Source organism: Macrobrachium rosenbergii, chromosome 54, assembly GCF_040412425.1.
Source record: "Macrobrachium rosenbergii isolate ZJJX-2024 chromosome 54, ASM4041242v1, whole genome shotgun sequence".
Classification (NCBI taxonomy): Eukaryota; Metazoa; Arthropoda; class Malacostraca; order Decapoda; family Palaemonidae; genus Macrobrachium; species Macrobrachium rosenbergii.
Genome location: NC_089794.1, coordinates 57,411,271 through 57,436,906, shown reverse-complemented (window position 1 = coordinate 57,436,906; position 25,636 = coordinate 57,411,271).

Genomic DNA, 25,636 nt, shown 5'->3' with positions numbered 1-25,636 from the left:
CTAAGTTTCTTCTTTAAAATCCCTATTCTCTCACTCCTTGAAATTACCTTGATTCCTCCATCTTCCTCTAGCAGAGAGGAGTTTCAGCTCTTATCGTGTACATACCTATTTTGTTAGTGATGTATTATTATTATTCGTGTATTTGCATTTTAGTGTTATTCATTATGTACTATTATTTTAATAGTGACATTGGTAAGTTGTAAAAAGTTTATTCATATAATAATTTTTCTTATTTTGGTGTTGGGAAGTTGAGTTATAATTATAAAAATCGTTCAAGTGTTTCTATACCCTGCATATTGACTATAATACATTCAGTGCTTTTTTTATTTGAACAGTAGAACAGTGCGCAGTGTTGGTATTAGTGTAATAATTATACATAAAGGACTGAAACAGATATATTATATATTTTGGTGATATATATTTTATATATGTAAGCTGTTGTGGCGTACTGCAGGTCACCATTTCTTTAGCCTTTGTCATCGAGGTTAGGTACAGTTCACAGCTTGGCATCCTGGTTTGACAGTTGAGTATAAGAAATCTCCCCTGGTCAAATTAGGGGCCGTTACATATATGGGGGCATGTCTGGGATCTGTTTCTTCTGTGTGTAACCTGATACCCATCTGAACACTCCTACACATAAGACTCCAATTATTGTGCGTAAGTTTATTTATATTAATTTTTTTTTATATTTCTTACGAGTATGTACATGGTAACTCCTCTCCTGCTCCATGAGCTCTCTCGGCATCTGTATTTTGGAAGATATATCGGCAACGTATTTTGTTAGTAGTTTGGGATCGGCAGTTGAGTCTGCCATCATTTAAGCCCGCCCCATCATACGAGCCACCCTACGGACACATCTGGCTGCGACATCGGATGTTCTCATTTTTTTTTCTATTCCACCCGTTGTATTTACTCCTTCCTCGTCCGTCGGATCGTCTAAGATCCATCGTGATCAGCGTCCTTAATTACGTTCTTTGTACTTTGTACAGTCTTTAAACATTTATAATTTTGTGCTTTGTATTTCCGCGACCTCTACTAGTACAGTAGTTTTCTCTCAGCATTATTGGTACTTTGTGAGTGATTTCGTTCGTTTTGCCACTGCCTCTGTTTACTTCCGCGAACGTTGCTGGTACAGAAGTTTTCGCTCATCACTAGTGATACTTCGCGAGTGGCTTTGTTCAGTTTGCCACTACCTTTATTCAACTTTCATTGCCATAAATATATTTTTGAACGTTAGCGAGTGGTACTTGTACTTTGGCTGTCTTAGGATTATATCGTGCTTATGTAGTTTTGTATGGTTTGCAAGTATCTCGTTATATATTAGATAGTTGTTCATCATCTTCCCAGCGCTAACATAGAAAATATCGATTCTAACACAAACAATCACATTTAGCCGGGGAGGATTCATTGATAAAAGCGTATCAGTACCATTTGCAGATTATGAGCGTCATTTGTTAAACTAGTCACAGTCAATCGTCTTTCATCATCGTTTCCCATTCCACAAACTGCAGTCAAATAGAACGGTATAAGCGAGTGTTTTGAACTTTTCACGGAAAAAGGTAGAATATTTCCGTGACTCTGCAGATACTGTGCTTAGAAAAGTTTAGGCATTATGAATTATTTTGCTTTAATGGAATTTAAAAGGCTGCATTTTAAAGTGCAGTTTCATATCCTTCAAAGCTGGAAATTTGTTTCACTTCATGTTCAGTATGATTCTCGCGTATATATGCTTAAATGCTGGGTACCGTGAAATAAATTTGTATTTTTGCATATTTTTATAATAGAAGCTGTTTCCTTCAGTTAAAGCAAATCAAGCATCATGTCTATTTGACGATTAATGAAGCAAGTTTTTCAATACCTAGTTAGTATCACTAGTTGCGGGACCTGCATCCAGAACATATATTTGCGGATAAGATTATGCACGAATTTAAATAACCAGTTGTTACTGGGCCAGCCGTGGCCGTGCAACGAAATGATATAAAGTGGCTGCCAGTAAGAAAAATAAAAAGACAAAAGAATACAGAGAATTGAAATAAGGGACTACTAGGTAATTTTACATCAAGTTACTTCAAGGTGAAATATGCTCATTGAACAATTAACAAATTTACTAACGAATAATAGCAACAGCTCACACATTAATTATAACCATAGGCACAAGTAGGTATTAATGGATAAGAGTTATTATTAATATATAAGAATTATTCAACAGTGCTGTAAATGATGGGAAATTCCTTGTCCCGTTGCATATGGAGTTCCAGGCAACGAACGGAAGGGAAATTTGTTCTACGTCACACACGATAAACGCATCCCTTTGAAAGAGGGATGTGTCTAATTAACTATTGGAATAGCATGTATTAGGCCCTAACCCTATACCATCAAGCTATTCTAACTCACTGCAATAGCACGCCCTAATACTTAAAGATTGCTCTAACCACTCGTGTGGGCACAGGACGGTACAGACAGTCAAGACACTTGGCTATCACTTTTCCTAATCTGGAAATTAACTAAGCATGCAAACGCTGGGTGCCTTTGTCGTAGAAGAGTGGTATGAGGTCCAGTGTGGGACATAGTGACAAAGGGAGTGAGAGATACATAGGGAAGACCATGGGGGAATTTAGGAAGGTTTCTTGATACAAGTGAAGGAAAATAGGCTGCCAAGCTCCCTTGTACATTTTAGACTTACCTTGGGTATCCAAAATTATCACTCCTTTAGGTGTTAGAGTCCCAGAATTGGTGTCACGTGGCATGAGGCAAATGGCTGCCTCTGTGAAGTAGAGCCGGAATATAATTCTGTTCGGAACTGATCCTAATAGCTGAATAGATCAATCTCAGGGGCCACGCTTCTCTGGACCGGCCTGGGGTCGCCTCAGGGCAACTTTCACTAGGTGGTGGCAGCTGCGCCCGCAGTCCCATAACCCTTAAAAGCACAGAGATTTTGGCAGCACAGAGAATGGGTGAAAGGAAGGGTTATTAAGAGAGGTACACTGCATTGGATGGCATACGCTCCCATTGCACTGGTCGGCCATCTTCCGTGTATTTGATTAAGCCGAGTAAGACAGTGAAATTTATGACTGAAACAACCCAGAAAACGGCCTTAGAAAAGAATCAACAGATAATTTATAAAGATTTTCCTTCTTGCCTTTAAGACAAAATGTTCGTATCTGAAAACTGTGGCTGGTGAAGTGCGGGACGAAATAAAATCCATCCTACAAGAATAAGTTTATTCTTATATAACGAGGCGTCGAGTAAGAAGCAGGTTCAAGGTATTCTGATTTAATGACACAATATTTCTAATAGGTCAAGAACTCTTGCAAGCGTAAAAGTAGCATTTAACATTAGGGAAAAAGAGAGGGATGTCTATATACAGTCAGATGTGTTTTCTCACACCTGAAGAATGGTTAACAATTCTACATGCAATTTAGGTAGAGATTTCAAATACATATGGTTGGAAAGTTTGCATTGTCTTACACATATTAGTAATTACAGTTCAGACAAGGACATAAAGTATCTTATGAAAATTGCATACATGATAGTTTGAATCAGGAGCAATGTGTTTCCTGAGAGTACTCGGTGCATCAAGTAGATTATGTTTTGAAAAAAAGATGCTCTGAGGGTCTCAGCGACAGATCTGGGCCTCAGTGTTAAACGGCCATAGTAATGAAGGGATTTTTCTGACTGGGCAAGAATTTGTGGCAAAGTATAAAAAGTTTCTTTTTGAATAAATTCTTTATGCCAATTTGGCAGTAATTATTCTTTTGGATTCACGTTAAAGACCCTGTTTCCTCCTCCCCGACATTTCTGACTTGTTGTTTAGTTTTAATTACAATGAGCTTGTTTTATTTTCACGTGTGGTTTTGGCTTCTCGTCCGGAGCTGTATTCGGCGCTGTTTCTCGAGGACTGAGAGAGTTTTCTGGACCTTTAGCATTGTGTGGCCTGCCTTATTCTTGATTGATTTTGAACTATCTCTGGATTACGATACCTGCCTTTCATCAGTTGCTGCTGCTTTGGGAGATTGATTTATTCTTCAGTCTACGCCCTTGGTCCAGTAACTTCCCGCCAAGGGGACCTCTCTGCCAACTGGTAAGGTGTGATTGCCTGTCGGACGGCCGTGTCCATTGATCGTCTTGCGACGTTAAAAGTGATTATATTCTTCAGTCGACGCCCTTGGTTCAGTAATACTGCCTAGGGGACCTCTCTTACGTTTGGTAAGGTCTCAGTATATATATTATTCCTCGACCCGTGATTTGAAGGCTGCGTTTGCCTCTTCTACTGTTTACAGCTCACTTAAGGAAGCAGTTTTTTTTTTATAACATTTAGTCTGTAATAAGTTAGGTTATTCTGTCTTTTCGACATTCTATTACTTTCAGGGCCCTCTCTTTAAAGTGTAATTGTTTAGTCTATCTTAATTTGGTGTAAGTGTGTTTGTTATTCGATGTTTTCAGTGTGTGGTTGATTTTTGTGTTTATTTAATGTATTTTTTGTAAGAGGCTCAGTGGTCATTTCTTTCTAAAAGTTTGTATTAAATATTAAGGTTTTATTTTCAGTTTTACTTTATCCTCCTTGATTCCATCTCTGTACACTCTGTTGCGGCCATTCCACCTATTGTGGACTTGGTCGTTAGTGACTTTATTTGTATTTTAATAGACTTGTGTATGTTTGATGGGCGTGGGCCCATAACATTTGGAGAGAGAGAGAGGATTTGCTATTATATTATACAATTTAGAAATCTCTATAGTGGATTCTTGGGGTGTTTGCAGCATAGACAATACCTTCTCCTCCTATATTTTTGTGTTGATCGGTGTTTATAATTTTTTTTCTTGACCGTGGTAGTTAAATTCTATAAAGGTTAGTTCTCTGATTGGTTTGTTTTTGGGTATACACACACATTTAAAGAGAGAATAAATTCTGTGCTATACATTTTAGTTCAGTTCTGCGGAGGTGAGTTCTCTGATTGAAGAGAGAGACAGAGAGAGAGAGAGAGAGAATAAGAGAGAGAGAGAGAGGTAGCAGAATTTGTTGAAATGGAAAATCCTTTTATTTGGGGCTTGTTGCTTCTCCTCTTTTAAGAGGAACCTGAATAGGCGGAAGGTGGGAAGCTCTCTTTTTCCTGCATTGTTGTTTGTTAGGGTTAATTGTTTAGAGTATGGTCTGTTTGAGCGTTTGTTTGTCTGGTTTGTGACGACGTTTGTTCACGATTTTTGTCCGAATATTGATAGTGAATCAAATATGAACATTTATAGTAAATTGTTAGTAAATTTAAACATTTATAGTTAATTATTAATAAATTTTAATATTTATAACTGAATTGCTCTAATTTATTTAAAAATTTATATTGAATTATTAATAAATTTCGATATTTATAGTGAAATGCATTAGTAAATTCAAGCATTTATAGTTAATTATTAATAAATTTTAACATTTATAGTTAGTTATTAATAAATTTTAATATTTATAGTGAATTGCTAATGTATTTAAACATTTATAGTGAATTATTAATCAATTTCGATATTTATAGTGAAATATTAGTAAATTCAAGCATTTATAGTTAATTATTAATAAATTTTAACATTTATAGTTAATTATTAATAAATTTAAACATTTATAGTGAATTATTAATAAATGTAAACATTTAGAGTGAAATATTAGTAAATTTAAACACTTATAATGAATTGTTAATAAATTTAAACATTTATGGTGAGTTGTTAATAAGTTTAAACATTTACAGTGAATTATTGATAAATTTATACATTTATAGTCAGTTATTAATAAATCTAAAATTTTAAAGCAACATTATTTAAAATCTTACAATGACCACTTTTTTGTATTATCTATTACTACTGCAACCTTTTTATTTTATTCACTGTTATCTTTATCAAGATATATTTTGCCAAAGATCATCTTTTAACATAAATGTTTATCCCTAAAACTAAGTCTTCAGACTAGAAATATCACCTATTAAGATGCACTTGATGTTTCTGATAATATTAAATCTGAAGAAATTTTTAAAATATGTTAAGAACCAACGAATCATAACTGTCTCAAATTAGGAATGAAATGGAATGTAAAAATTAGGTCGAAAGTCAAGCTGGAAAGTAAAACGGATGAAAGAGAATATAAACGGAGGTACACTAAATTGCAGGTAGGGTCCTAACCGAGTCTTTCTAAACTTAGCTTTCAAATCATGCAGGACATAATTTGACTTTGGAAAATAGGGCCCAGAATTCTGCCGAAACTTATTCATCATTCAGGTCCAGTAAGGAAATTCCGTCATTTAGGCCCGGTAGAGAATTTTCTTCTTTTTATTCCAAAAACGTCTACTGATTGAGTAATGTCGTTACTCCGCTGTACAGCAATGTTATAACTTGTACACATTTGTCACATTTGTTTTGTCTCTTAAACATTCGAGAAAAGTAGATCATTATTGTTCTGTAACCGTCCCCATTCGACCGTGATATGATGTTAGTTTGTATACTCTAGTGTGACGATATTACCTATCATTTGTCGCGTAATCATACTCACACACATGCATAAATTTCCTATTAAAGATGTGGATTTGGTGTTATATAATATATATATATATATATATATATAATATATATATATATATATATATATATATATAAATATATGTATCACACACACATATATATATAATGTGACTGTGTAGTAAACATATCATATGAATTGGGGTACTAACGGGTCATTCAATGTTTTCCAGCCCTATAGATCCAAAACTAGAATGAGTGCCATTTCAACTCGGAAAGAGCGTTTATTTGGCATAATATTCGTCAAAATTTCATTTGGGGGCAAAACCGGAATAATCTTTTGGAAACCCGAAAAGGCAATTTGATTGCATATTAAGACATTCAATCGAACTGTGGGAATACATTTTTGTCCTAGTGCGTGTAATGGGTGAGACCTTTTGATGCCATTTATCATTAAAACGGAAAAAATGTCTAAACAGATTGACCGCATCAGTTTTTCGAACACACACACACTAACGTTCCACACACAAAATGGTTTGGCTGGTCATTTTGTGTTCATTTAAACCACTTTCAGTGTGTAATTATTTTTGGCCTAAGATGAAAGATGATGTTAAAAATTTATGCATAGTTGTATGTATTAAATATATATAATCAGCCAATTCCATATATATATATATATATATATTGTTTATATATATAGAGATATATATATATATATATTGGTATATATATATATATATATATATATATATATATATATTATGGATATATGTCTATATCCTGATATATACCATATAAATGTAAAATCTGTTAAAATTGTGTTTATATTAATTGACCCATTTCATACATAGAATAATATACACATAGAGAATATTTGTTTCAGAAGTGGGTCAAATTTTCACCGATAAATTTTTAGTCCTGTCTTCCCTGTTTTGTCAAAAAATGACGACCAAAAAGAATATTAACCAATGGCCACAGTAATTAGTCTTTGACCCCATTAGGACGCAATTTGTTATTTCATTAGATTTCCAGTGAAAATGGAATATTCTAATAATTCACGCCTGGTATTTGCGTGGATATTCAATATCAGCCTTAGGTCAATGGAATAGGCCATTGCATGTCAACATATGCGTTTGCAGTGACTTATAAATGTTTGTCTTTTGTAGCTAATGGGGGTATAAATAGATACTGAAGTTCTGCAAGCGTAAAATAAGAAGGATAATAAAATTAAATACTCTCAGTATTATATACATGACTGTGGATGTTTTTTGTAGTGGGATAATAATTATCCCTGAATCTCCATTTGTGTGGGCATAAGTTTGTATTTTTGTGAACAGTAAGGACTGAAATGCCCTTTTAAAGCCTTAAAAAAAGATTTAATTATTTGAGAACTGAAACTAAAGAAATATGACGATGATTAATGACATTGCTGCGTACAGAAACAGCAGAACGTAGAAAAATGGTAAAACACAGTTAAGAAATATTAATAATTCCTTAATGAAAGCAGGTTTATTGTTCACAAAGACTGAACGATATTCCAGTTTAATGTTAATAAAGATTCTTCAGGTCTACCAAACAATTTGATGAATTTGACTTTTATTTTTCACTCTCGTGTGAACAATGATAATGAGAAATTCCTCTCTCTCTCTCTCTCTCTCTCTCTCTCTCTCTCTCTTCTCTCTTTCTCTTTAGTAGAAAGAAAATCTTTGGTTTAGTTTTTAGTTATAAGGATTTATCTCTCTCTCTCTCTCTCTCTCTTAGAACAAAAATCCAGAAAATTGGTTTATACTTACAACTCTTGTTTAAAACAATCTCTCTCTCTTCTCTTTAAAAATGATCTTGTGGATCTCTCTCTTGATTATATCTCTCTCTCTCTCTCTCTCTCTCTCAGCAACAGTCGTGTTTAATTAAAATAACTCAAAGGAGACAAAAGAACCTTTTTATTGTTTCAGGGAACGCTTGGCTAAAGAAATCTTTTCGTTTAATGACGCAAAAAGCACTCAGGCTATTATTTTGATTTCTTCCTCTTTTTCAAAGTCAACGAGGTTTTCAATGAGGCAGAGATAAAGATGGAGGTAATTTTCCCAGGAGAGAGAGACTGAGATTGACAGGATAGAGAGAAGAGAAAATATATAAGAAATTTGATTTGTTAAAGGGGTATTGGCAAGTTCCGTTGAGAGAAATAGGGCACGGGATTTTTCTGGATTTTTCTTTGTATAAGCAGACAAAGTTTTCTGGATTTTTGCTTTCTTTCTTTCTGAAGAATGAGAGAGATAGAACCTTTCAGAAGAGAATGAATACTTTGGTCCAAGGTTTAGAGGGTGTGTTGTTTATATTTTGTTCCAGGAGAGATTAATTTATAGTTTGACTCATTGGACACCCATCTTTCGTGCGTATTAAGCCAATTCTCAGAAAATAAAATATATAATTTTAAATTGTTACGTGACGAAATTGTTTATTTACACCAACAACGTTTCCCTCATCTACTTGGGATTGAAATACGCATTTGCTTAGGATGTCAAAACTATTTAACTTTAAACTAGAAAAAACTATTAAAATAGCTATCTGGAACGCTTGGGTTATATAACAAAACACTAGATCTCTTGCATAAATGCCTGAATGTTCCAGTTAGGTCAAAGCTCAATAAAAAAAGTCTTTGATAAAAAACAGCCCCCACTCATCATACCTCAAAACTTGATAAAAAAAATTCTATCACCTTCACTCTAACAAACAAACCCTATTTTGAGTTTGTTTTGTACGTTCACGATAAATGTTTTCTTTCACTTTCACAGCTAACAAACAACAATTTCTCTTCACTATCACATCAAACAGCTATTTCTTTTGAGTTATCGCTAACAAACAAAATTCTTTGTCACTATAAAAGTAACAAACAAGTTCTTTTAATTTTCAGCTAAAAAAAACAGCTTTTCTTTCCAGGTTCACGCTAACAGATAGTTTTCTTTCACTCTCATTAACCTAACAACATAATTTTTCTTCACTCTTACGCTAACAAACAAGTTCCTTTTCACTCTCAACTAACAAACATCAGTTTCTCGTCACTATCACCCTAATGGAATTTTGCTTTTCACTCATTAAGGCAAAAATTTCTCTTCACTTTCACCGCTAACTCATCAACTGATCGATTTTCACTCTAACAAAACAACAGTTTCTCTTCACTATCACCCTAACAAATTCCTTTTAATCTGAAACTAACCACCAACAGTTTCTCTTCACTCTCACACTAACAAACAGTTTCTTTTCACTCTCATGCTAACAAAAAACATTTCCTCCTCAGTCTCACACTAACAAACAACAATTTCTTTGTAAATTCACGTTAACAGGTTTTCTTCTTTCACTTTTTGCACTAACAATTATCAGTATATTTTCTTTCCTTTTACACTAACAGTTATCAGTTATATTTTCTTTCACTTTTTAACTGACAATCATTAGTATATTTTCTTTTCACTTTTACACTAACAATCATTGTATATTTTCTTTCACTTTTACACTAACATTCATCTATATATTTTTTCATTTTTACGCTAACAATCATCAGTATATTTTCTTTCCTTTTACACTAACAGTCATTGTATATATTTTAGTTCACTTTTACACTAACAATCATCTCTATATTTTCTTTCACTTTTACACTGACAATCATTAGTATATTTTCTTTAGTTTACACTAACAATCAATGTATATTTTCTTTCACTTTTACACTGACAATCATCAGTATATTTTCTTTCGTTTTACACTAACAATCATCAGTATATTTTCTTTCACGTTTACACTAACAATCATCAGTATATTTTCTTTTTACTTTTTTTCTAACAATCATTAGTATGTTTTCTTTCACTTTTACATTAACAGTCATCTCTATATTTTCTTTCACGTTTACACTAACAATCATCAGTATTTTTTCTTTTACTTTTACACTAACAATCATCAGTATATTTTCTTTCACTTTTACACTAACAGTCATCTCTATATTTTCTTTCATTTTTACACTAACAATCATCAGTACAGTTTCTTTCACTTTTACATTAACAATCATCAGTATATTTTCTTTCACTTTTACACTAACAGTCATCTCTATATTTTCTTTCATTTTTAACACTAACAATGTGGTCAGGCGATTTTTTTGTCGGTTATCTAGGTTTAGTCTAACAATCATTAGTCTTGTTAATTCTTTCTGCTTTTAACACTAACAGCCATCTATATATTTTCTTTTCATGGGGGATATTACCATATTTCTTCATATGTTGATACTGATGTTATTTTTGTAGTGCAAAGTTCACTAGAAATTATTTACTTGTATTAGTTTTAAGTCATTGATAGATAGTGAAGAAGAGTGGGATTTGATATCTATTGACTGTATTGAAAGTGGCAAAATTTTTTTCATCTTATCTGTAATCTATTTCGCCTCAATGTGAATAGTATTTTCAATCACTTTTTGAGTTTGTCATTTTTACTTGGTTTTTTCTTATGTCCCGTGTTATATCATATATAGTGCGGCATATTGAATTGCTATGTTTGCTTTTGATATTAGTATTTTATATATTTCTTGAATTTTGAGTTATTTCAATACTTTGTAGAAAAATTTTCTTGTGGAAAATTTTTTTTTTGTTGGGTGAGGATCGGTGTCAGTATATATATTTAATTGAACGTAAATATATATTATTTTGATATATATATATATATATATATATATATATATATATATATATATATATATATATATATACATTTCTGACTTGTTGTTTATTTTATATAAATGAAAAATATACATTTTTCACGTTTGGTTAATTCTCTTCTCATCCGAAAATTCGGCGTATAATAATCTTATGACTTTCAAAAAAATCTCAAGATTATCTTATTATGTCTGTCTTCATGAAAATGCATTAGTAATATTCCATACGATTTATCTCTTTTACACTTGTAAAATACATATTTTAGTCCGTGAGAAAACTTGTATTATCTAGTATCTCAATGTACTGGATTATTATCTAGTAAGGTATCTTAATTTTTGTAATCAAAATGTTAAATTAGTCCGTGTGCATTAGTTTCAAGACAAATTTTTGATAGATAAATGTTAGCTTTAACAGTTGTGTCAATATGTTGCCAACATCAAAGTGTGAAGGTTGAATTTTTAGTGAAGTTAAAGGAAATATAAATATAAAATTACGATAATGATTTGAAGATAATGTGAATATTCAACATAATTCGACACTGGATCTTTGAAAGATATAAAAGTTATGCCGATGATAAAGGAAAGAGTATTGTTAACAAGTTATTATTATTCTGTATTATTATTTCTATTATTATTATTATTATTATTATTATTATTATTATTATTTAATTTGGTTATTATGTTATTATGTTTTCATGTGTGTATTCTTTGGAAGCATAATTTCAATTCAATGGTCTCTAGTGGGCTTGTTCTATTCTGAAACGTTTCATCTAAATATTAAGGTTTTATTTTAATAATTTTAATAATAATAATAATAATTCCATCTAATAATACTAATAATTGCGGCCATTCCACCTATTGTGGATTGGTCGTTATTATTATTATTATTATTATTATTATTAGTAGTATGTAGTGATAGTAGTAGTAGTAGTAGTACTAGTAATATATATAATAATAATAATAATAATAATAATAATATATATATTATATATTATTATTATTATTATTATTATTATTATTATTATTATTATTATTATTATTATTACAAGACTTCAGCAGCCTAGAATTACATCACCTGTTATATCAGTTTAAAGTTCATATTGTATTAATATTAATAATATCTCTTATATGAAGTCTACTTTAGAACAGGGTAGAATACCTCGGACCCAATTATGAAATAGTTCACATAACGTGAGGCTATTAAAGCTCTAGAGAAATTATTTATATTAAAAACTGGAAAGAGAGATAGAGAGAGAGAGAGAGAAAGAGAGAGAGAGAGAGAGAGAGAGAGAGAATTCCATTTTACAATCAGTACTCCCTTCATTATATTCTGAGTAGCTTAAATATTAGATAGAATAGGTGAGAAAAAATAAATGATTTCACATTAGACACAATCGAGTTAAAAAACACAAACTCATTTAACACTAGACACAGTTAAGTGAGGAAAACACAAAGTGATTTAACTTTAGACACAATTAAGAGAAAAACAGTGATTTAACTTTAGACACAATTGAGAGAAAAGCACAAATTAAAGAGAAAAACTCAAAGTGATTTAACAGTAGTCACAATTAGGAGAGAAAAACTCAGAAGTGATTTAACAGTAGTCACAATTAAGAGAGAAAAACTCAAAGTAATTGAACACTAGACATAATTAAGAGAGAAAAACTCAAAGTGATTTAACAGTAGTCACAATTAGGAGAGAAAAACAAAGTGATTTAACAGTAGTAACAATTAGGAGAGAAAAAAAAAGAGTGATTTAATACTAGACTCAAAAGAGAAAAACTCAGTGTTTTAACACCAGATACAATTAGGAGAGAAAAACACAAAGGGACTTAACACTGAAAACGAAGTGAATCAGGACTAGACACAATTAAGAGAGAAAAAACAAAATGATTTAACACCAAAAACAGATCGATTTAACATTGGCCACAACTAAGAGAAAATCACAAATGATTTAGCACTTGAGACAATTAACAGAAAAAAAAAACAAAAGAGTGATTTGTCATGTTTCATAAAATTGCCAGTTTGTGATGTTTCTTGTGACGATCGATTATATTAACAGGGATAATTTCGTGTTTAAATCATGAAATTACATCACACACGCGAAACAGTTACCTAATGACATTAGTCAAGATGTCTTTATCCAACTTCTGCTTTTAATGAATGTATATGTCCTTTCAGTAAATCGTATAGTTAAGGTATAATGAAGTGGGGCGGGGGCGGGTAAAGGGGCCTGTGATTAGAAAGAAACCTATTAATCAGCGGTATACAGTTGCATTTCACCGTGCAGTTTTAATGAAGGAAGGAAGTATTTTTAGGGTGAAGCATTTCCATTCAGTCTTTGTTCAGTTGTTTGTTGCTTGTTTTCATTAGTAAAAAGTATGAGAAATCAAATTGAATATATATATATATATATATATATATATATATATATATATATATATATATATATATATATATATATATATATATATATATATTATATATATATAATTAATTGGTTTTCACACACACACACACACACACACACTTCTGAATATAAAACCATTGTGCCATATATTAATATATCTGTCCTTCCGCACTTTTTCTGTTTTTAGTTTTCTGCCCTCAGATCTTAAAAACTTTTTCTGTCCGAGATCTTAAAACTGGAGGGCTGCAAATTGTTACGTTGATCATCCAGACTTCCCATCATCAAACATTGCCAAATTGCAGCCCTCAGTATAGCCTGTGTTTTGTATTTTATTTAATTAAAGTTAGCCATAATCGTGCTTCTGGAAACGCAACCACACAGGCCATTTTCATAACCTGCCGGCTGAAAAACGCAGGGCCGCGGCTCATGCAGCATTATGCCGAGACCACCTAAAGATTGATCTATTATCGGTGGCCTTGATTATGCGCTGTACAGAAAATCAGATTGCGCCGAAGAAACGTCGACGCATATTTTACTTTTTATTTTGTAATTTTCAACCCTTAACACGATTGGTCTAAATTTGTCCAGAATCTTCCATTTGTATAAACTTCTCTATGTTGTTATTTCATATATATATGTTGTTATACAGGAACCTATATAAATGTGTTTTTCTATATTTCCATTGACAGAAATCTATGAACGTTGTTTCGTCGCGTTGATGTATGCAAAAAAACAAGTATATATATAATGGTCGATATATATATATATATATATATATGTATATAAATATGTATTTTTTTGTAATTCTTTTAGTAATGTGGTTAAATGTTTATTTCACTCTGTAATGAATTGTTACATTTATTTCCTTATGTTGTTTTTTGTTTAATTTATATATAATATAATTGTTATATTTATTTATATTATGTTATAAATTGTATTATATATATATATATATATATCATATATATATATATATATACACACATTAAAAAAAAACATACTTTAAAAATATATTATATATATATATATATATATATATATATATATATATATATATATATATATATATAAATATATATATATATATATATATATATATATATATATCATATATATATATATATATCCATATATTGTGTCCAAACTTGCTTCTTCATATCTGATTTAGATGAAATATCTGGCTTTTTTGCTTCAGTTGAACTAGACTTTAGTGCTCTTTCTCTGTGAGTCTTATCTCTCTCTCTCAGTTCCATCTCTTTCTCTCCGAGCTGATCCCATCCCAACCACTTTGTCAGCTAAGCTAGACCCACCTCTTGCTTCAGCTGATATAGAGTCCCCACCCATCTCTCTCTCTCTCTCTTCTCTCCAATCTCTCAGCTCTATCTTTCAGTGTTTGTGTGTGTGTGTGTGTGTGTGTGTGTGAGTGTGTGTGTGTGAAACAAATGATGGCATTTTCTTGTGGAAGATGTGACCTCTGTGGGCAAAGAGGAATCTAAGGTTTGGTTGTGAAACTTCATTTTGTAATTTGCTCTGCCCATGTAAGGAATGGCCACATAAACAAGTGGCAATGCCAACAATAGTTTTTTTTTAAACTTTCAATGAGGTATTATCGTGTATAAGACTTTCAGTTACTTTTTTTCAAATATCATTCGTGCTTATACAGTATTATTTTCTTTTAGATATTATTGTTTTTGGAGGAAGTGATTATTGAACAGGAATAAAATCGTCTTGTTTAGTTAATTTAGCATATATTGTTATTGGTTAATACAAATATATTGTATATTTTCTAATTAATGTATATATATGGAGTATATATATATATATATATATATATATTATATATATACATATATATATATATATATATATATAGATTTATGCTTTGTATATACTATACATATATATACATATTTAGCATAACCAGTCGTTGGCCTGTTATAACTGCAATGGGCAGAGGAAGACGTCCATAATAACAGCATGGAATTTGTTTTTTACCTTTTGCAAGACATCTGTCTCATTATCAAAGCTGGAATAAGTAAAATATAAAAATATAAAATCAGACTCATACTTAAAATTACAATCAAAATATAAAAAAAGTTATTTCAAAAGAAAGACAAAATTAGAAGACCGTTACCAACGGAGTATAAAAGTGAGTGATCATAAACAAAGAATTCCAGGCCAGTAAACTCACTGAACTGTCAGGTAAAGAGTTGTTGAGGTAGTTTGAATTCAATCTTGGTACTATAGTTTAATAAAAAGAGATTCAAAGATAGGAAGAAAGAACTGGGGACTTTGGAAAGTATTTTAAAATTTCTATAACCAATTTCTGTTTTACATCTTTTGGCGTGTTCTCGAATATTTGAGAACTCTGGATTAGATAATTTGACTCAGTTCTAAAACTGACCCCTATGACAATCAATTCGCACTTTCAGTCTCGGTTCTCTCTTCCATCTCTCTCTCCCTTGTCTAAATTTAACAAAATGATAAAAAGACGATGCTAAATACTTCATAAGAGGGCTAATTTTGTCTTTTGTACTGGAATAATTATTTGGTATGCTAAGAGGATTAACTATAATCAATTGGTTTATAATTAATGTTCAAATGCTAATACTGTAGCAATTAGGTTCTCCCTAAAGTGTTGTAAAAACTTATCGGAGAATCGTTGCAAATGTCATCTTAAACTGTACTTGATCTTAGTAATTTAATTATATATTTGTCATTCAGAAAAAAATTATGAATAAATAAATAAAGAAAAAATCTCTTAGAATATAATTTCCACTGCACCACTTTCAATTAGAGAAAACCGTAAGATTCAGGAATTGTTCACTGACAGATTTTATTGCATATTAAACTGTTCAATATTTTTCATACAGATAAATTACTGTTAGAGTCAGCATCCTACAAAAAAGACAAACTGAAGAAAGAATTGGTCAACAACCCACAAGGGGCTGGGGAGGAGGTAATCAAGCTGAATAAATCATAGAAATTTGTACTAAGGTAGTTTTAAAAAATTTACTCTTAAACACGTAGTTTGACATGCACCAGCAGTTTCAGATTTTCCCTAAATTTTTATCCCTTTGTGCGAGCAACATTTGGATGCCTTATTGCAGGAGGAGCTTCATTTCAGTATTTACTTGTCCATTTTATATTGACGAGAAAACTTTCAGCCTTTTTGCTGAAACCCAATGACACCACAATATTGGAATTTTGTTGACAGTCATGGGTTTGGGAAATGGAAGCCTGAGAAAGACACTTTGGTTTTTCATAAATGAAAGTGAATGGAAGAATGTTCTTCAGGTCTTGGCAAATAATACATTTAAGCTAATAATCAAGGGTTTACCTGGAAAAATATAATATAATAATATTATATAATATTTGGTCCAGGAGGAGGAGGGGTGGGTATATATATAGGAGGATGTATATATAATAATCATCTTGTTCCTGGAAGTTAGATGTGTCCTGGAAAGACTATATATATGTATGGATAGGAAATAGGAAGATATGGTCCCTGGAAATCATAGGGATGTGCTCTGGAAAATCAGTGTTGGTGATATGGAAAGGAGGGTAAATCATGGAAATATATAATCCTAATAACAAAATCCGTATGTTTGACTGGAAATATAGGGTGGGTCCTGAAATGAGGTTTTATCATGGAAAATATATATAATATATAAAGATGGACATGACAGCTTATACAAACCATATACTCATATACTGACCCTTATATACACCTATATCAAACATACCATATGAACTTGTCTAGTTCCTTACACATATCACCAACATAAAAATTAATGCTGGTTATACTCAATATATAAGTATAGCAATATTGTTCATACTATCATATAGCCCATATACTTATGTATCGCCGATCCAAATTTTTAATATATATATAATAAAGACCACATTTGTCTAGGGTACCTATATATGCCCAGAGAAAATCAAGTGGGCCTTAAAAATAATTTGTATGGCCATATATATATATGGCAGCCATATATACTGATATGGCTAAATCGTTTCTGTCTCCTCCTATCCCCCACCCCCACCCCCACCCCTGCTGCATGAACATCTCAGTTGGCAACAAACTATAAATCCCTCCAAGTAAATAAGTTCTTTACACCTATAGCTCCCCTCCCAAAGTTATAGAACATATTTAGTATGTATTATGAAAATCTGTCCTATATAGATATATGTCTGATATATATATACCTATAGAGGATAAATATCTTAACTTTGTATTTATTAACAGCCTTGGCCTATGATTCTCCTAACGGCCTTTATATATGCCTATATGGCCCCGGAGAATATATAACTATAAGTTTCCGCTGTTTGTCTAATATATATATATAAAAGAATCATTATATGTTATGTAAAGATATATGAATAAAGCAGTATATATGCTTTCTGACGCATATATATATAAAACAATCAATACGCCGCTGATTTGTTCTTTGTTGATGTATACATATTTATATATATTTATATAGTATATGTTGAACTATGCATAATGTTGTAATGGATATGGTCTTTATAATGCATATAAATTCTTAATGAATGATTCAACAAATGCATATTATCATTTTCATGTAAGATTGCATTAACAATCACAAACTTCGAATTCTATTTTTCAGTATATATATTCATATGGCTATTGATTATATTGAATTTAAAATCTTATATACATTTTTAACTGATACGGTCAGCAGACCTAATTTCACTAATAGATTTTTTGTTATATATTTTTATGTATATTTAAATCATTACGGATCCTTTCTTCAGCCTTGCTGTCAACCCACTCTGATTAATATTTCTTAATGCAACTGTGGGGTTTTCTCATAGAGTTAATTTAGATCTGTTGTACTTCATCTCCTTTATTTATGTAATTATATATCCAACAGTCAACCACTTCACCTCCCTCCTTTCATTGGCTGATCCATGGTGACAAGAAGTCTTCCCCAGTGCTTTTATTTAGCCTCAACGAATTTCAATAACTCTTGCATTTCATTCAGTTTATACTTTTTAGTCAGTGGACACTTAAACTGGTAGGATATTAAAATAACTTCATTGACGCTGCGTCTCTTTGAACTTTTTTCCAAAAGCCAACATAGAAGGCTCCAAAATTTTTATCCTGGAATATAAAATAAAAATAAAAGTTTGTATGCAAATACTATTAAAAATTCATCAAGAGCGTTTGCTTCGTGTTTGCTTTAACTTGGCACAGTAGGAATTAAGACATCTTCAATTACACCTTGCATAAAACGTCAATGCCCAGACATTTTTCAGAAAGAACAGAGAAACTCATGCAGGAAGTGTTACTGATTCATCTGGAAGACAGACGCTTTTATATATAACTGTTGCTGTAGGGTGTTAAATAAGGCAGTTCATGGAATATAGTCTGGAGAATAAGAAAAATGCTTTGATTTTCTAACATGAGATTTGGATTTCCGAAGGTTGTGTTCTAATGCTAGAAAGTTCTTATTGAAAGTCCGGAACCTGGCCATAACTGAGTTTATCTCTGTAAAACTTGCAACAGTCTTTTACTGAACCAACATAAGTACCAAGACAACTTCAACAAATTTATAGATAATGCTGACCATCAGCAACTCTGAACTTGTCCAAGCTAGAGAAAAAGCTTCAACCTCTGAATTCATATGGAATCCAATGAATTTTAGAACCTCATTTCTTTCAATGAAAATTGGTTTATTTTTGAACGTAATTTGTCCGACAGTAAAGGGAATAGTTAGCATACATGTTCAATTTAGGAACATTAAAGTTTTCAGAGCGAGGAGACATATATTTAGAAAGATATTATTAATTATTTTCTGACTATGAGATTTGATTAGCCGGAAAAAACTTTTGATAAATAATCAAACTGCCTATTTTAACTACCCTCAGTAATTATATATAAAGCACCTGCCTCAATTTTGATTAGTCCACTTTGCTTGACCTTAGACTGAGGGTTAAGGTGTTATTTTGCCAATGACAAATTGAGAAGGCCATTCTTCCTTCTGCGTTGTACTGTTAGGCAGTTGAACATTTCTTCATCTAACAAACTTGATGAATTATTTAATCATTTATTTACTATTTTATTTTATATTTTTTTGTAAAAATTTTCTGCTTTTATGTTCACTTATAAAAAATTTTACTGTCGGTATAATAATTGTTATTTTAACTTTAGTTTTAATCGTTTTATAATTTATTGCAGATCACGATGTGCAAAGGATTGCACGAAACGTTTCTAAATAAAAGAACTTTGAAGACTTCTTGTCTTATGGATCTATAAAACTTTTTGTGGGCTTTGCTATAACAAATATCTAGTATATGTGAAGGATAAAATAAATCTGTCATCGGGTAACCTAAATAATAATTGCATATAGCAAAGTAAGTTGCCCTTGATTTATCATTAAAAGACACTCCAGAATATGTGTGAGTCACTTATGTCCTTTTTCATTTTTGAAATACGACGGCGGGTCAGTCATCTTGGATAAAAGAGTAAAAAAAGTAAAGAAATAAATCGTAGGCTACTTGACCTTCACAGAAGAGGTAAACAAGCGCGTCAGTTTCAGGTCTAGAAAAAACACAGAAAGGAGGTCTTCGTAAAGGACAAAGTAGGATTATTCTCAGTTATTATAACAGAGGTAAGACCTGGTCTTCTAAATGACGTTGGGGTGGGGGGAGATACTTGATATTCGAATATAAATAACAGAGTTTCTTCTTAACTAGTTTTTCTGACTCTTTTGAATTTTATCTTTTGCAAATTTGAATGTCACATGATATTTCTCTCACTATAGTCAGTCCCTGACAATGCAAAACCTTCCATTTAATATCTTTTTCTGCGCCGTTTCAAGTCGTTTTCTCTGGGTCACTCGGTCCATCGCTGTTAATCCTGTTTTATACAAATCCTTCTGGAATCGGCCCTGTTTGGGAATCGGTGAGCTTCGTTCCTGCTTCTGATCAGAGGCTGTTTTTCTTTTTTTCTTTTTACCAAATATCCTTCCTTTTGAGACCTATCTCTCTCTCTCTCTCTCTCTCTCTCTCTCTCTCTCTCTCTCTCTCTCTCTCTCTCTGTGTGTGTGTGTGAGGGTAACCTATTTCTTAATGTTTTCCACCCCCTCTTTATTTAGTGAGGAGTTTCTCCTCATTTCCGTTAGGCGCCTCTCTGAGGCGACTGTTTTGACGTTGTTTTTCTTCACACGCTTTCTTTTTGAGTTTATTTTTCCAGATTGTTTTGATCTCCCAGTAAAGGTGTTGATTATGGAAGGGAACTCTCGTATTGTTCGTATTCATTAGATCAGTATTTTATTCATAAAAGTCGGACAATGTAAGCGAATGGGAGGTTCAGTGAATAATTCGGAAGTATTTAACTTTTGTGGGTTCTTGTTTTTGTTCTGTCTGTCTGTCTGCAGATTCTACCTCATATACACATAATTATATATATATATATATATATATATATATATATATATATATATATATATATATATATATATATATATATATATATATATAATTTATCTCAAATGAAATTCACATAAATTTTCTTAAAAGTTCACTAGTAAACTCAGATGCACGTTATCAGAAGAAAGAACATATGGATATGTCTTGTGATAATCCTAGATTTAGAGCTTATAACTACTGTAGTACATCTTTCTTTTGGTACAATCTCTACATATCTTGTTATATAGTCTAGAAAGACTAGTATTTGTTTATTCCATCGAACGGTCGTAGGGAATGGACCTAAAAAGTCCATTGATACGACTTGGAACGGGTTAAGTTCCGATGGATATTTTTCAAGTAGAACCTTTGGATTTACGTTTTCTTTATTTTTATTACAAACTACATAATATTGTACAAAGTTCTTGGCATCTTCACTACAATGTGGCCAAAAATAATTTCTCGTTATGATTCTACTTGTCTTTTTATTCCTGGATGTCCTGCTAACTTCTATGAGTGGGTTAGTTCTAGAAAAACATCTCTGATTAGTGTTTAGGGATGTATAGACGAGAATAACCATTCTTCTCTGTTGGTCTTTTATACAATAACCCATTATCAATACAAAATCAGGTTTTGAAGATTCATCTGTCATTAACTGTCCTATTATCTGCCTGATTTCTGTATCCTTTCCTTGTTGTATTTGTACTCTTTCTAAGTCTAAGTCTACTACTTGACAGCTAACACAAAAGGTATTAGTGCTTAATGCATTTTCTCTATTTCTTCTTGGGATCTGGATAATGCATCTGCTGGTGTGATAAATTTTCCTGGGAGATATCACAGATTCTGGAGCAAATTCTAACATGCTAATGAACCATCTATTGAACTTCATGTTATTTGTAAAAGTTCTCTTCTTAAACAAATCAAAAATGAGCTTGTGATCAGTAAGTATTGACTTTATGCCCTAGAAGTATGTGCCTAAATTTCTTTAATCCCCAGTATAATGCTAAATATTCCCTTTCTATGTGCTATAATTTCTCTCTGCTGCATTTAAGACTCTACTGGCATAATATACTGCCCTCATTCTAGTTTTGTCCTTTTGTAGTAACACAGCTCCTAGCCCTGTACTTGAGGCGTCACAGGCTAAGTAGAAGTCTTTGGAGAAATCTGGGTAGACTAATACTGGATTCCTTTTCATTTTACTCTTTAGCGTTTGGAAGGTTGTCTCTTATAATGTATTTGTAATTGCTCGAAGGTGACCTTTGAAAAGTGGGTCAGCTATTTGCAGGGTCCATTTAGCTTACACAGCAAATAGGAAAATGCTGAACCATTCGGCAGAGCTCCTGGTGACAGGACAGGTCAGTGAAAGTAAAGCTCAGCTTAGAACATTCTAGAAGCTGAACCAGTTGCATAAATCCAGGTTTAAAAACAACAATTGGCACGAGTACCTCGTGATGCCTCAAAGTACAGAGGGCGTGTCTGTTTAAACATTGAACTCCGGTGATGTCATGAGAGTGTGTTGATTTTGTGCATTGCATAATGATATACTGGAGTGGATCGTTGAACGATTTGGGCATTGCGATCCGTTATTTATAATTGAGCATGTGAACTGTGAAAATTCACATGGAGACTGTCCAAGATGATTTTGCATGAGTACAACTTCATACACATTTTAGACTTTACTTTCAGAACTGAACACAGACGTTATCCCTGTGGCAGTGAAATTTTGTTGTGTTTCTGCAATTTTACATTTTCTGGTTTTTAATGTGACGTTTGTTCTTTCACAGGTATTCCATTCATTCATTTCTCCCCTCCTCCTTCAAGGAAGGAGTGAGTATGACATTTTGAGATGACCTGATTTTATTAATTGACCTGTTATGATTTTGACAGATGTTATTTTCTGTGTTCCTAAATAATTGTTTTTTGATTTTGGACCGTATTTTAGAAGAACTTTTGATATTTATGATGAATCATTCGATTTCATTTTTCGTAATTTAAGAAGTTATTTTCGTTGTTTTGGTCAATAAAGGTTTAGTTTTGTACTTAGTATCTCATTCAGTAGTCCTTTAGAATGTAGTTAGGAAAGGTATAACTTATGATGTCGGCTCACGCTACACACTAACGCTCAAAATCTCGAGAAAAGCGGGATACCAACCTCTGTTCATAAAACAGAGACTTAAATAAAGTATAGGCTTCAGGATTTGCCTTTACACATGTGAACGTGCAAAACGAGAAGCAGTAGACATGGGGTTTGTTTTCCAGAGGATTTTGTGAAGTGAGTACAACTCATAAACATTTTAGACTTCACTTTCAGAACTATGATCACAGACATTACCCCTTTGGCAGTGAAATCTCGTGGTTATCCATTTGTATTTTGTGAATTTTGTTTTTAATATAACGCTGTTCTTTACAGGTATTCCTCTCTCCTTCCTTCACGTTTCCTCTTCAAGGAAGGGATTGGTACGACATATTTGAGATGACCTGATTTTATTAATTGACCTGTTTGTGATTTGTTGACATGAGTTATTTCTGTATTTTCTTAAATAATTGGGTGTTATGATTTTTTGGACCTGTTTCTTAGAAGAATTTTGGTAGATATGTTGAATCATTCGTTTTCATCCTTCGTAATTTTTAGAAGTTATTTCCATTATTTTTATCAATAAAGTTTAGTTTTGTACTTAGTATCTCATTCCAGTGGTCTTTAGATTTTAGTTCGGAAAGGTATAACCTATGATGTCGGCTCACACTACACGATATCACACAATATCTCGGGAAAAACGAGATACCCACCTCTGTTCATAGAACGGAGACTTAAATAAAGTATAGGCTCAGGATTGTTTTGCAGATTTTTATGTGTCTTTCTCGCTTGCCAAGCCGTCTCAGACAAATTGGTCAGTTTTGGGTGAAACTTTTCTTCTTCAAGCGTAAAGCATACGCTCCTTTTACTATCTTGTTTCAGGTTAATCCTTCCTTTCTGTACAGTCCAGGACGATTCCACATCTCTTCATTAATTTAAATGAGAACAAATGTGCGAGAAAAATCTGTCTTCTAGAACTATAAAATTTTCAACAGATTTATATGACGAAATGTCTATTTCTAAACATTTCTTAAACTTTTATCTGTTTACCCGCTACTCCTTTTATTATTCTTGCTTTGACCCTGAACTAGCGTTTCTTCAACGCCTAAGTAACTTGATTAATGTTGTTTTATCATTATGCTTACAGTACTACCTGAATCCATGAGGACAGTACATAATTTATTCATTTATGAGAACTTTAATGATAGGTAAATCCTTTCTGGTTATTTCTTCTTCATCCATGGAAAATACTACTTCTTTACTTCCTGCAAATAGGAAAGTGTGGATGAACTCACTTCTTTTGCTAATTCTTCTGTTTTAATATTATCTTCTTGAAGGGACTTTCTTTGTTGTCTTCTGTGAGATGAATTTGTCATTGATTTGAAGACTTATTTGATGCTGAGCGGTTACTACTTAATTCAGTTACTAGTTACTTTATTATTTTTTAACCAGCAATTTTTTGTTGAATGTCCTATTTTCTACAAACCGTGCAGTTCTAGGTTTTCTCTGCACTCATTTGTAAAATGATTTGTATACCCGCAGTTTTCGCAGGCTGTCTTTTTGGTCTCGCCCTTGAGCGGAATAGTTCACTTAGGTTGAATTATTTGTGTTTGAGTTTGACCATATCTATAAGGTTTGTGGTGGAACACTCTTGTTGATTGTTTCTTCTGGTTTGGATTCCATTTTCTTTTAGTATTTTGGACACATATTTCCTTGAAAGGTAGTTGGTCTATTTCCTTAGCTTGTCTGGAATTATCATAGAATTTATTATTCAGTTTAAAAATTGGGATTATTATTTTGACCTTTCCTTTCAATTTGTGCTTCTGTTGTTCCTACAAATTCTTTGGATAGATTTATCTCTTTCTTTTGTATTTCTTTCTCATGGTTTTCAATATTTGAGGCTTGTCTTTCTTGGATCAACTTTTATTTTCCTGAAAGTCTTCTTTTCCTCTTCTCCAAGAATATTATATGTTGTTCAAAATGAAAGTAATCCAAAACATGTCTTAGATCAACTAAATTAATGTCGTATCACCATGGTGCTGTCTTTTATCTCCTATGGTGATGCCTGTTTTCTTTAAGTCTTCTGTTACTTTATCTAATTGCATTCTCCACGCTTGTATACAGATTAGCAATTGTTTCATTGTTGGTTAAGGAATCTGGTTATTTTTATATAAACCGTCAGTCTTATTGATTGGTTCCCAGAGTGATAAATAAATTTCTTTGAATTCAGCATAGTTATTAAGTTTGCTAAAACTCGTGGAATTCAAGAGTTTTGCCGGCGCTCCATGTTCTGAGCTGACGAGAATCAAGGCTTCATTTATTTTAGCTCTTCATCTGTTATCCCCTGAAATTATACGACCATCTGCATCTGTGAGCCAATGATTTACAGTATAAGATTCGAGTCGGCTTTTGTCAGTTTGAATCATCCATCTGCCCCACAGAAGCGTGTGGCTGTTGTTATGATAGCTGCTTGATTCATACTGCGATATTGAAGGTGCGAGTATTATTAGTATTATTAGTATTGTTACTATTATTATTATTG